The sequence below is a fragment of the Rhipicephalus microplus genome, unplaced genomic scaffold (genome assembly GCF_043290135.1).
Source record: "Rhipicephalus microplus isolate Deutch F79 unplaced genomic scaffold, USDA_Rmic scaffold_175, whole genome shotgun sequence".
Lineage (NCBI taxonomy): Eukaryota > Metazoa > Arthropoda > Arachnida > Ixodida > Ixodidae > Rhipicephalus > Rhipicephalus microplus.
The window spans coordinates 200,001-212,500 of NW_027464746.1; the positions used below are offsets into that span (position 1 = coordinate 200,001).

General features: G+C 61.9%; 1 non-coding gene across 1 annotated transcript; it reads right to left on the minus strand.

Moving 5' to 3' along the window:
• Positions 1–945: 945 nt before the first annotated feature.
• Positions 946–2,760, minus strand: LOC142791584 (small subunit ribosomal RNA). Its single transcript, XR_012890319.1, has one exon. It is a non-coding gene; the product is annotated as a small subunit ribosomal RNA (ribosomal RNA).
• Positions 2,761–12,500: the final 9,740 nt, after the last annotated feature.

Sequence of the window (12,500 nt, forward strand, 5' to 3'; positions counted from 1 at the left end):
CTTCCGTGCTTCCTCTTTCGGCAAGTCGTTGCGGCACCTTCCCAAAGCGCGCAGACCCGCTAATCGCGACGAGCGCGACGTGGCCGTGCCGCCTTTCCCTCGGCAGCAAGCAAAACGCCTGGCAACGTCGACGCTCCCCTAACCGCGATCTCGCACCGTGTTTCGTGTGGCGAATTCAAAAGCCGGCCGGCGCTGCTGCAACCATTACGGTCGGTACGCATACGCCGCGGAGGGCGGGACGGTCATCGGAGCGTGCGGTTCCTCCATCGAGTACTGCGCACCTCGGCCGTCGCATCGCCGTGCCATGACCGGCCGCGCGTCAACGCGAACCGGTGCCAGCGAGATCCCTCGCCTGCAAGAACCGACCGGCAGCCTCCGTCACCCGAGGACGCGGAGGCGCTTGCCGCGGACGGCGGGACGGTATGCACTGGTGCACAGCGGACCCGTCACATCGCCAGTTCCTTGACCGACCGCCGACGCTTGTGCCGTTCCTCTCGTACTTGGCAGTCGCCGCGCGATTGTCGGGTCTCGTTCTTGCACGCTCGAACGGTCGGGAGGGCACTCGGCTGGCGTTTCGGGAACGCGCAGCCTCGCCTTCTACCGACGTAACCACGACTCGCCGTTCGCGCTCCGCCGCTCCTGTTTACAGTACTAGGCGGTCCCGCAGCGGTCGGGTCGCGCATTTCGAGCGCTTCGAGCCACGGTGCAGTGGCGGGTCGAAAGCCGACCTATGAGTGCGTTGCGCCGTTTGTACCCGCGTCCGCCACCTGGCCGACCGTCCAAGGTCGCGGTGTTGGCGTCCGCTGGGCGCAACAATTTGTCACGGGGTGCCGCTCCACATTCAGGCAGCCCCGTGGGGAAAAGCCGACCCCGCGTCCAAACGGGGTCAGCGGCAGAAAGTGTCGGGCGCAGACGCAGCTGAGGCGCTCACCCTTCACAATCCGTTAATGATCCTTCCGCAGGTTCACCTACGGAAACCTTGTTACGACTTTTACTTCCTCTAAATGATCAAGTTTGGTCATCTTTCCAACAGACCGGCGCAACCGAAAGGCCGCGCCGGACATCGGTCCGAAGACCTCACTAAATCATTCAATCGGTAGTAGCGACGGGCGGTGTGTACAAAGGGCAGGGACGTAATCAACGCGAGCTTATGACTCGCGCTTACTGGGAATTCCTCGTTCAAGGGGAACAATTGCAAGCCCCTATCCCAATCACGAAAGAAGTTCCACGGGTTACCCAGTCTTTTCAGACAGGGATAAAGACACGCTGCTTCCTTCAGTGTAGCGCGCGTGCGGCCCCGGACATCTAAGGGCATCACAGACCTGTTATTGCTCTGTTTCGTGCGGCTAGGAGCCGCTTGTCCCTCTAAGAAGGTTGTAAGGTGCTGGGAACCCCGCACCTATTTAATAGGCTAGAGTCTCGTTCGTTATCGGAATTAACCAGACAAATCGCTCCACCAACTAAGAACGGCCATGCACCACCATCCACCGAATCAAGAAAGAGCTCTCAATCTGTCAATCCTCCCAGTGTCCGGGCCGGGTAAGTTTTCCCGTGTTGAGTCAAATTAAGCCGCAGGCTCCACTCCTGGTGGTGCCCTTCCGTCAATTCCTTTAAGTTTCAGCTTTGCAACCATACTTCCCCCGGAACCCAAATACTTTGGTTTCCCGGAAGCTGCCCGCCGAGTCATTTGAGTAACTCAGGCGGATCGCTGGTTGGCATCGTTTATGGTCAGAACTAGGGCGGTATCTGATCGCCTTCGAACCTCTGACTTTCGTTCTTGATCAATGAAAACATTCTTGGCAAATGCTTTCGCAGTAGTTCGTCTTGCGACGGTCCAAGAATTTCACCTCTAGCGCCGCAATACGAATGCCCCCGTCCGTCCCTCTTAATCATTACCTCGTATTCCAAAAACCAACAGAACAGAAACGAGGTCTTGTTCTATTATTCCATGCAAGTTTATTCAGGCGACTCGCCTGCGTTGAGCACTCTAATTTTTTCAAAGTAAAAGCACCGGCCATCTCGAGGCACACAATGAAGTGCACCAAGAAAGAACCGGCATGATGTTCAGTCCGAGCCGTCGCATCGGGTAGATGCACTACTCGTCTGGAACTGAGATCCAACTACGAGCTTTTTAACCGCAGCAGCTTTAGTATACGCTATTGGAGCTGGAATTACCGCGGCTGCTGGCACCAGACTTGCCCTCCAATTGATCCTCGTTAAAGGATTTAGAGTGTACTCATTTCAATTACGGGGCCTCAAAAGAGTCCCGTATTGTTATTTTTCGTCACTACCTCCCCGTGCCGGGAGTGGGTAATTTGCGCGCCTGCTGCCTTCCTTGGATGTGGTAGCCGTTTCTCAGGCTCCCTCTCCGGAATCGAACCCTGATTCTCCGTTACCCGTAACAACCATGGTAAGCAAGTAACCTACCATCGAAAGTTGATAAGGCAGACACTTGAAAGAAACGTCGCCGGCTCGTGGCCATGCGATCAGCACAAAGTTATCCAGAGTCACCACACAATACGGGCCGAAACCCGATCGATCTTGGTCTAATAAAAGCACCCGTTACCCAAAGGGCTCCAGGCTCACTGCATGTATTAGCTCTAGAATTGCCACAGTTATCCAAGTAGGAAGAAACGATCTAAGGAACCATAACTGATTTAATGAGCCATTCGCGGTTTCGCCTTATTTCGGCATGTACTTAGACATGCATGGCTTAATCTTTGAGACAAGCATATGATTACTGGCAGGATCAACCAGGTAATCGTTCGACTGCGCGTCCGTCCTCGCCTTCGGCGGGCCGGACGCAGTCTGTGTGCGGCGGAGGCCACCTTCAGGCGCCCCAACACGCTTATTTTGCACTCCGAGATGACGGCGTTCGAGCTCGCTACGGCACAACCTTCCCGAAAGACGAGTGGGAGCCGTGCGGCAAGAAGCACGTTCATGCTCGCTCTTTTTCGTTGCATCGACTCGGTCGCGCCGTGCGGGTTGCCCAAGCCCGCTGCACTGTCGGTGGACCGGCCGGAACTAGCAACGGAGCCGAGACTGCAAAGCCGCCAGACGACGGGTCACGCCCGCGTCTTCGGCGCTTTCGCATCTGAATCGCCCGAGGACGACACGGAACACACCTCGATATCGTGGTAAAACGGCACCGTCCGACAACCAGCCCCTAACGCATCAAGCGGATGAGGCTGCAGACGACTGCCGTGGATTCCCCTGGAGCAGACCCGAGGACACGCTTGACGAGGCCGAAGCCCGCCGCATATCAGACACCCGGTCGCTTTCGCGTACGCCGCTCACGAGAACCCCCACATAATAGCAGCGATAAGTACCCAGACCTCCTTGGGCACTAATACGAGCGTACTCGAGAAAATTTCACCGCGGGTGTGCCCCGAAACGTGTGGCACGTTGAGCGTGCCACAAGTCTACGTCGCTCTCAAACCCGCCGAGGTCGTAGAATTTGCGACCCTACTCACGAAATTCCCACCGAGGATACGGCCGCAAACGTACCGCACCTTGGGTAGGCCACGAGTTTGTGCAACACTACGCTGACGGCACAGCACCGAGGTCGTGCGCGCACGCACGGGAAAATTCCGCCGCGGTTTCTGCCGAAAACGTGAGGCACCACGACTCTCCGCAAGTTCGCGTCGACTGCGAAAGACCGAAGTCGTGAACGACGTGTCCGCTACTCGCCGCCGACACGCTGGACACCAAACGTACAACGACTCGACGGCGTCGTAGAGGCCCACGACGCGGTTTTCCTTAACGACGTCTCGGCGTGGCACCGACAGGTTAGAACGGCCGACCAACGTTCCCTGTCCGCCGTTCGGCTCAGTCGAAGGGCTCGGCGACTTCGGCAACGCTGCGAAGCCGCACGGTGACGCACGCCATGTCCCCATTTTTTTTTTTCTTTCTGCGTCTGCCGGGGTGCCCCTATAATAGCAGCGATAAGCACCCAGACCGCCGTGGGTCGCTCGCCCCGGCTGACGTGGTTTTTCGTACTCCTGCGGCGGTCGCCGTCAAGCACGTCCAAATACGCTACTTTCGTGGGCGCATTCACGCTCTTTCGCTTCGCCGGAGTGCCAGCACTCACTCTGCCAAAAACGGCGAACATCCGAGCGGCGGTTCCCACTTTTGCGTCGGCGTCGCAAACCCCGCCCCGGCAGACGAGGTTTGCCGTACTCGTGCGACGGTGGCCGGCGGGCACGTCGAAAGACGCCGATATCGTGCGCGAATTGGCGCACCTTGGCTTCACCGGAGTGCCGCCACTGACTCCTCCAAAAACGGCGAAGATCCGAGCGGCGCTTCCCACTTTCGCATCGGCGTCCCGAACTCCGCCCCGGCTGACGCGGTTTACCGTACTCGTGCGACGGTCGCCGGCGAGCACGTGGAAAGACGCCGATATCGTGCCCGAATCGGCTCCGTTCGGCTTCGCCGGAGTGCCAGCACTGGCTCGGCGAAAGACGACGAACATCCGAGCGACGGTTCTCACTATTGCGTACGCGTCGCAAACCCCGCCCCGGCAGACGCACTTTGCCGTACTCGTGCGACGGTCGCCGGCGAGCACGTAGAAAGACGCCGATATCGTGCCGGAATCGGCCCCGTTTGGCTTCGCCGGAGTGCCAGCACTCACTCGGCCACAAACGGCGAACATCCGAGCGGCGGTTCCCACTTAGCCGTCGGCGTCCCGAACTCCGCCCCGGCAGACGCGGTTGCCGAGCTCGTGCGACTAGCGACCGCGAAGCCGTCTCGCGACGCCGCTTTCGTGCGCGGCTCCCACTGCGACCTGGGTCACCCGAGGTCGACGAGCAAGAAAGAATGTCGAAAAAAAATTTTTTTTTTTTTTGCGTCTGCCGGGGTGCCCCTATAATAGCAGCGATAAGCACCCAGACCGCCATGGGTCGCTCGCCCCGGCTGACGTGGTTTTTCGTTTTCCTGCGGTGGTCGTCGTCAAGCACGTCCAAACACGCCACTTTCGTGGGCGCATTCGCGCTCTTTCGCTTCGCCGGAGTGCCAGCACTCACTCTGCCAAAAACGGCGAACATCCTAGTGGCGGTTCCCACTTTTGCGTCGGCGTCGCCAACCCCGCCCCGGCATACGCGGTTTGCCGTACTCGTGCGGCGGTGGCCGGCGGGCACGTCGAAAGACACCGATATCGTGCGCGAGTCGATGCTTCTTGGTCTCGCAGGAGGGCCGCCACTCACTCCTGCAAAAACGGCGAAGATCCGAGCGGCGCTTCCCACTTTTTCGTCGGCATCGCAAACCTCGCCCCGGCAGACGCGCTTTGCCGTACTCGTGCGACGGTCGCCGGCGAGCACGTCGAAATACGCCGATATCGTGCCCGAATCGGCCCCGTTTCGCTTCGCCGGAGTGCCAGCACTCACTCGGCCAAAAACGGCGAACATCCGAGCAGCGGTACCCACTTAGCCGTCGGCATCCCGAACTCCGCGCCGGCTGACGCGGTTGCCGAGCTCGTGCGACTAGCGACCGCGAACGCGTCTCGCGACGCCGCTTTCGTGCGCGGCTCCCATTGCGACCTGGGTTACCCGAGCTCGACCAGCAAAAAAGAAGGTCGAAAAAAAATTTTTTTTTTCTGCGTCTGCCGGGGTGCCCCTATAATAGCAGCGATAAGCACCCAGACCGCCGTGGGTCGCTCGCCCCGGCTGACGTGGTTTTTCGTACTCCTGCAGCGGTCGCCGTCAAGCACGTCCAAATACGCCACTTTCGTGGGCGCTTTCGCGCTCTTTCGCGTCGCCGGTGTGCCAGCACTCACTCTGCCAAAAACGGCGAACATCCTAGTGGCGGTTCCCACTTTTGCGTCGGCGTCGCCAACCCCGCCCCGGCATACGCGGTTTGCCGTACTCGTGCGGCGGTGGCCGGCGGGCACGTCGAAAGACACCGATATCGTGCGCGAGTCGATGCTTCTTGGTCTCGCAGGAGGGCCGCCACTCACTCCTGCAAAAACGGCGAAGATCCGAGCGGCGCTTCCCACTTTTTCGTCGGCATCGCAAACCTCGCCCCGGCAGACGCGCTTTGCCGTACTCGTGCGACGGTCGCCGGCGAGCACGTCGAAATACGCCGATATCGTGCCCGAATCGGCCCCGTTTCGCTTCGCCGGAGTGCCAGCACTCACTCGGCCAAAAACGGCGAACATCCGAGCAGCGGTACCCACTTAGCCGTCGGCATCCCGAACTCCGCGCCGGCTGACGCGGTTGCCGAGCTCGTGCGACTAGCGACCGCGAACGCGTCTCGCGACGCCGCTTTCGTGCGCGGCTCCCATTGCGACCTGGGTTACCCGAGCTCGACCAGCAAAAAAGAAGGTCGAAAAAAAATTTTTTTTTTCTGCGTCTGCCGGGGTGCCCCTATAATAGCAGCGATAAGCACCCAGACCGCCGTGGGTCGCTCGCCCCGGCTGACGTGGTTTTTCGTACTCCTGCAGCGGTCGCCGTCAAGCACGTCCAAATACGCCACTTTCGTGGGCGCTTTCGCGCTCTTTCGCGTCGCCGGTGTGCCAGCACTCACTCTGCCAAAAACGGCCAACATCCGAGCGGCGGTTCCCACTTTTGCGTCGGCGTCGTAAACCCCGCCCCGGCAGACGCGGTTTGCCCTACTCGTTCGACGGTCGCCGGCGAGCGCGTCGAAAGACGCCGATATCGTGCGCTAATTGGCGCTCCTTGGCTTCTCCGGAGTGCCGCCACTCACTCCTCCAAAAACGGCGAAGATCCGAGCGGCGTTCTCCACTTTCGCATCGGCGTCCCGAACTCCGCCCGGGCTGACGCGGTTTACCGTACTCGTGCGACGGTCGCCGCCGGGCACGTCGAAAGACGCCGATATCGTGCCGTAATCGGCCCCGTTTGGCTTCGCCCGAGTGCCAGCACTCACTCGGCCAAAAACGGCGAACATCCGAGCAGCGTTTCCCACTTTCGCATCGGCGTCCCGAAGCCCGCCCCGGCAGACGCGGTTTGCCCTACTCGAGCGACGGTCGCCGGCGATCACGTCGAAAGGCGCCGAATTCGTGCACGAATCGATGCTTCTTGGTCTCGCAGGAGGGCCGCCACTCACTCCTGCAAAAACGGCGAAGATCCGAGTTGCGCTTCCCACTTTTTCGTCGGCGTCCCGAACTACGCCCCGGCTGACGCGGTTTACCGTACTCGTGCGACGGTCGCCGGCGGGCACTTCAAAATACGCCGATTTCGTGGGCGCATTCACGCTGTTTCGCTTCCCCGGAGTGCCAACACTCACTCTGCCGAAAGCGGCGATCATCCGAGCGGCGGTTCCCACTTTTGCGTCGGCTTCGCAAACGGCGCCCCGGCAGACGCGCTCGTGCGACGTACTCGTGCGACGGTCGCCGGCGAGCACGTCGAAAGACGCCGATATCGTGCTCGAATCGACCCCGTTTCGCTTCGCCGGAGTGCTGCCAGTCACGGCGCAGAAAACGGCGAACAAGTGTTTTTTTTTTTTTTTTCCTAGAATTTGTGTTATAGAAGGCACATTTGATATCGGACGATAATTTTCAACTTTATCACGCGCACCGATTTTCGTGTAGAGGTTTGCAAGTTTATGGGAATTTCTCCACTTGGAATAATGCGATTTAGTAGTACTACGAGAACTTCATGGATGTACTCAAGGGTACGGGGCAAGTCAGTTACGTCAACACCTGCAGATTTTTTACACTTCAAACTGAAAATTGTTGGTTGTGAGTCCTCGTGTGATATTAAAGGCCGATTCGCTAACACATAGAACAAAGAAAGAAAGGAAGAAAAAACGCCCGCGCTCGCTCAAGAAACCTGGGTTCGCAACAAGTGGCAACAACAAGCAACCGAGCGAGTGCGCCAAAACCCGTGGCGGCCGAACAAACGCGAAGTCCCAACCGCGTCAGCCGGGGCGGCACGGGACAGGAAAAATCACTTCAGCCGGGGCGGCGGGGCACCGAATAAACCTCGTCACCTCGTCGCAGGATAAAAGAGGAAACAAAAAGTCTAAACAGCGTCTGCTGGAGCGAATGCGTAATAAAACAACAACAACAACAAAAAAAAAACACCCGCGCTCAAGAAGTCTGCAATCCTCACAAAAGGCGACTGTGACCGAGCAGCGTCAGCCGGGGCCGTGCGGAAACGGAAAAACCGCGACTACCGGGGCGTCGAGGCACCGAAAAATCCACTTCAGCCGCGGCGAAAAAAAAAAACAAAAAGAAAGACGGAGGGGGGGGGGAACCACGTCTGCCGGGGCGAAGGAAAAAAAAAAACGCGTCTGCCGGGGCGAGCCCGGGTGCGGCACCACCGGGAAAACTGTGGCAAACAGACATGGCGATCGAGTGAGTGGGCCGCCAGCCAGGCTCAGCCAAAAAGTGCAAAGTCCGAACTGCGTCAGCCGGGGCGGCAAAAACCGCGTCAGCCGGGGCGGCGCAAAAAACCGCGTCTGCCGGGGCGGCACGAAACCGCGTCAGCCGGGGCGGGGCGAAAACTGCGTCAGCCGGGGCGAAAAGAAAAAAAAAACGCGTCTGCCGGGGCAAGCCCGGGTGCGGCACCACCGGGAAAACTGTGGCAAACAGACATGGCGATCGAGTGAGTGGGCCGCCAGCCAGGCACAGCCGAAAAGTGCAAAGTCCGAACCGTGTCAGCCGGGGCGACGCAAAAACCGCGTCAGCCGGGGCGGCGCGAAAACCGCGTCAGCCGGGGCGGCACGAAACCGCGTCAGCCGGGGCGGCGCGAAAACTGCGTCAGCCGGGGCGGCGCGAAAACCTCGTCAGCCGGGGCGAGCGAAAAGGGGGGGGGGGAACCACGTCTGCCGGGGCGAAAGAAAAAAAAACGCGTCTGCCGGGGCGAGCCCGGGTGCGGCACCACCGGGAAGACTGTGGCAAACAGACATGGCGATCGAGTGAGTGGGCCGCCAGCCAGGCTCAGCCCAAAAAGTGCCAAGTCCGAACTGCGTCAGCCGGGGCGGCAAAAACCGCGTCAGCCGGGGCGGCGCGAAAACCGCGTCTGCCGGGGCGGCGCGAAAACTGCGTCAGCCGGGGCGAGCCCGGGTGCGGCACCGCCGGGAAAACTGTGGCTAACAGACATGGCGATCGAGTGAGTGGGCCACCAGCCAGGCTCAGCCAAAAAGTGCCAAGTCCGAACTGCGTCAGCCGGGGCGGCAAAAACCGCGTCAGCCGGGGCGGCGCAAAAAAACCGCGTCTGCCGGGGCGGCACGAAACCGCGTCAGCCGGGGCGGCGCGAAAACTGCGTCAGCCGGGGCGAAAGAAAAAAAAACGCGTCTGCCGGGGCGAGCCCGGGTGCGGCACCACCGGGAAAACTGTGGCAAACAGACATGGCGATCGATTGAGTGGGCCGCCAGCCAGGCACAGCCGAAAAGTGCTAAGTCCGAACTGCGTCTGCCGGGGCGGCACGAAACCGCGTCAGCCGGGGCGGCGCGAAAACCGCGTCTGCCGGGGCGGCACGAAACCGCGTCAGCCGGGGCGGCGCGAAAACTGCGTCAGCCGGGGCGAGCCCGGGTGCGGCACCACCGGGAAAACTGTGGCAAACAGACATGGCGATCGAGTGAGTGGGCCGCCAGCCAGGCACAGCCGAAAAGTGCTAAGTCCGAACTGCGTCTGCCGGGGCGGCACGAAACCGCGTCAGCCGGGGCGGCGCGAAAACCGCGTCTGCCGGGGCGGCACGAAACCGCGTCAGCCGGGGCGGCGCGAAAACTGCGTCAGCCGGGGCGAGCCCGGGTGCGGCACCACCGGGAAAACTGTGGCAAACAGACATGGCGATCGAGTGAGTGGGCCGCCAGCCAGGCACAGCCGAAAAGTGCTAAGTCCGAACTGCGTCAGCCGGGGCGGCAAAAACCGCGTCAGCCGGGGCGGCGCAAAAAACCGCGTCTGCCGGGGCGGCACGAAACCGCGTCAGCCGGGGCGGCGCGAAAACTGCGTCAGCCGGGGCGAAAGAAAAAAAAAACGCGTCTGCCGGGGCGAGCCCGGGTGCGGCACCACCGGGAAAACTGTGGCAAACAGACATGGCGATCGAGTGAGTGGGCCGCCAGCCAGGCACAGCCGAAAAGTGCTAAGTCCGAACTGCGTCTGCCGGGGCGGCACGAAACCGCGTCAGCCGGGGCGGCGCGAAAACCGCGTCTGCCGGGGCGGCACGAAACCGCGTCAGCCGGGGCGGCGCGAAAACTGCGTCAGCCGGGGCGAGCCCGGGTGCGGCACCACCGGGAAAACTGTGGCAAACAGACATGGCGATCGAGTGAGTGGGCCGCCAGCCAGGCACAGCCGAAAAGTGCTAAGTCCGAACTGCGTCTGCCGGGGCGGCACGAAACCGCGTCAGCCGGGGCGGCGCGAAAACCGCGTCTGCCGGGGCGGCACGAAACCGCGTCAGCCGGGGCGGCGCGAAAACTGCGTCAGCCGGGGCGAGCCCGGGTGCGGCACCACCGGGAAAACTGTGGCAAACAGACATGGCGATCGAGTGAGTGGGCCGCCAGCCAGGCACAGCCGAAAAGTGCAAAGTCCGAACCGTGTCAGCCGGGGCGACGCAAAAACCGCGTCAGCCGGGGCGGCGCGAAAACCGCGTCAGCCGGGGCGGCACGAAACCGCGTCAGCCGGGGCGGCGCGAAAACTGCGTCAGCCGGGGCGGCGCGAAAACCTCGTCAGCCGGGGCGAGCGAAAAGGGGGGGGGGGAACCACGTCTGCCGGGGCGAAAGAAAAAAAAAACGCGTCTGCCGGGGCGAGCCCGGGTGCGGCACCACCGGGAAGACTGTGGCAAACAGACATGGCGATCGAGTGAGTGGGCCGCCAGCCAGGCTCAGCCCAAAAAGTGCCAAGTCCGAACTGCGTCAGCCGGGGCGGCAAAAACCGCGTCAGCCGGGGCGGCGCGAAAACCGCGTCTGCCGGGGCGGCGCGAAAACTGCGTCAGCCGGGGCGAGCCCGGGTGCGGCACCACCGGGAAAACTGTGGCTAACAGACATGGCGATCGAGTGAGTGGGCCACCAGCCAGGCTCAGCCAAAAAGTGCCAAGTCCGAACTGCGTCAGCCGGGGCGGCAAAAACCGCGTCAGCCGGGGCGGCGCAAAAAAACCGCGTCTGCCGGGGCGGCACGAAACCGCGTCAGCCGGGGCGGCGCGAAAACTGCGTCAGCCGGGGCGAAAGAAAAAAAAAACGCGTCTGCCGGGGCGAGCCCGGGTGCGGCACCACCGGGAAAACTGTGGCAAACAGACATGGCGATCGAGTGAGTGGGCCGCCAGCCAGGCACAGCCGAAAAGTGCTAAGTCCGAACTGCGTCTGCCGGGGCGGCACGAAACCGCGTCAGCCGGGGCGGCGCGAAAACCGCGTCTGCCGGGGCGGCACGAAACCGCGTCAGCCGGGGCGGCGCGAAAACTGCGTCAGCCGGGGCGAGCCCGGGTGCGGCACCACCGGGAAAACTGTGGCAAACAGACATGGCGATCGAGTGAGTGGGCCGCCAGCCAGGCACAGCCGAAAAGTGCTAAGTCCGAACTGCGTCAGCCGGGGCGGCAAAAACCGCGTCAGCCGGGGCGGCGCAAAAAACCGCGTCTGCCGGGGCGGCACGAAACCGCGTCAGCCGGGGCGGCGCGAAAACTGCGTCAGCCGGGGCGAAAGAAAAAAAAAACGCGTCTGCCGGGGCGAGCCCGGGTGCGGCACCACCGGGAAAACTGTGGCAAACAGACATGGCGATCGAGTGAGTGGGCCGCCAGCCAGGCACAGCCGAAAAGTGCTAAGTCCGAACTGCGTCTGCCGGGGCGGCACGAAACCGCGTCAGCCGGGGCGGCGCGAAAACCGCGTCTGCCGGGGCGGCACGAAACCGCGTCAGCCGGGGCGGCGCGAAAACTGCGTCAGCCGGGGCGAGCCCGGGTGCGGCACCACCGGGAAAACTGTGGCAAACAGACATGGCGATCGAGTGAGTGGGCCGCCAGCCAGGCACAGCCGAAAAGTGCTAAGTCCGAACTGCGTCTGCCGGGGCGGCACGAAACCGCGTCAGCCGGGGCGGCGCGAAAACCGCGTCTGCCGGGGCGGCACGAAACCGCGTCAGCCGGGGCGGCGCGAAAACTGCGTCAGCCGGGGCGAGCCCGGGTGCGGCACCACCGGGAAAACTGTGGCAAACAGACATGGCGATCGAGTGAGTGGGCCGCCAGCCAGGCACAGCCGAAAAGTGCCAAGTCCGAACTGCGTCTGCCGGGGCGGCACGAAACCGCGTCAGCCGGGGCGGCGCGAAAACCGCGTCTGCCGGGGCGGCACGAAACCGCGTCAGCCGGGGCGGCGCGAAAATTGCGTCAGCCGGGGCGAGCCCGGGTGCGGCACCACCGGGAAAACTGTGGCAAACAGACATGGCGATCGAGTGAGTGGGCCGCCAGCCAGGCACAGCCGAAAAGTGCTAAGTCCGAACTGCGTCAGCCGGGGCGGCAAAAACCGCGTCAGCCGGGGCGGCGCAAAAACCGCGTCTGCCGGGGCGAAATAAAAAAAAAAAACAAAGAAAAAAGCCCGCGCTTAATCAAAAGAAAACAAAGAAAAAA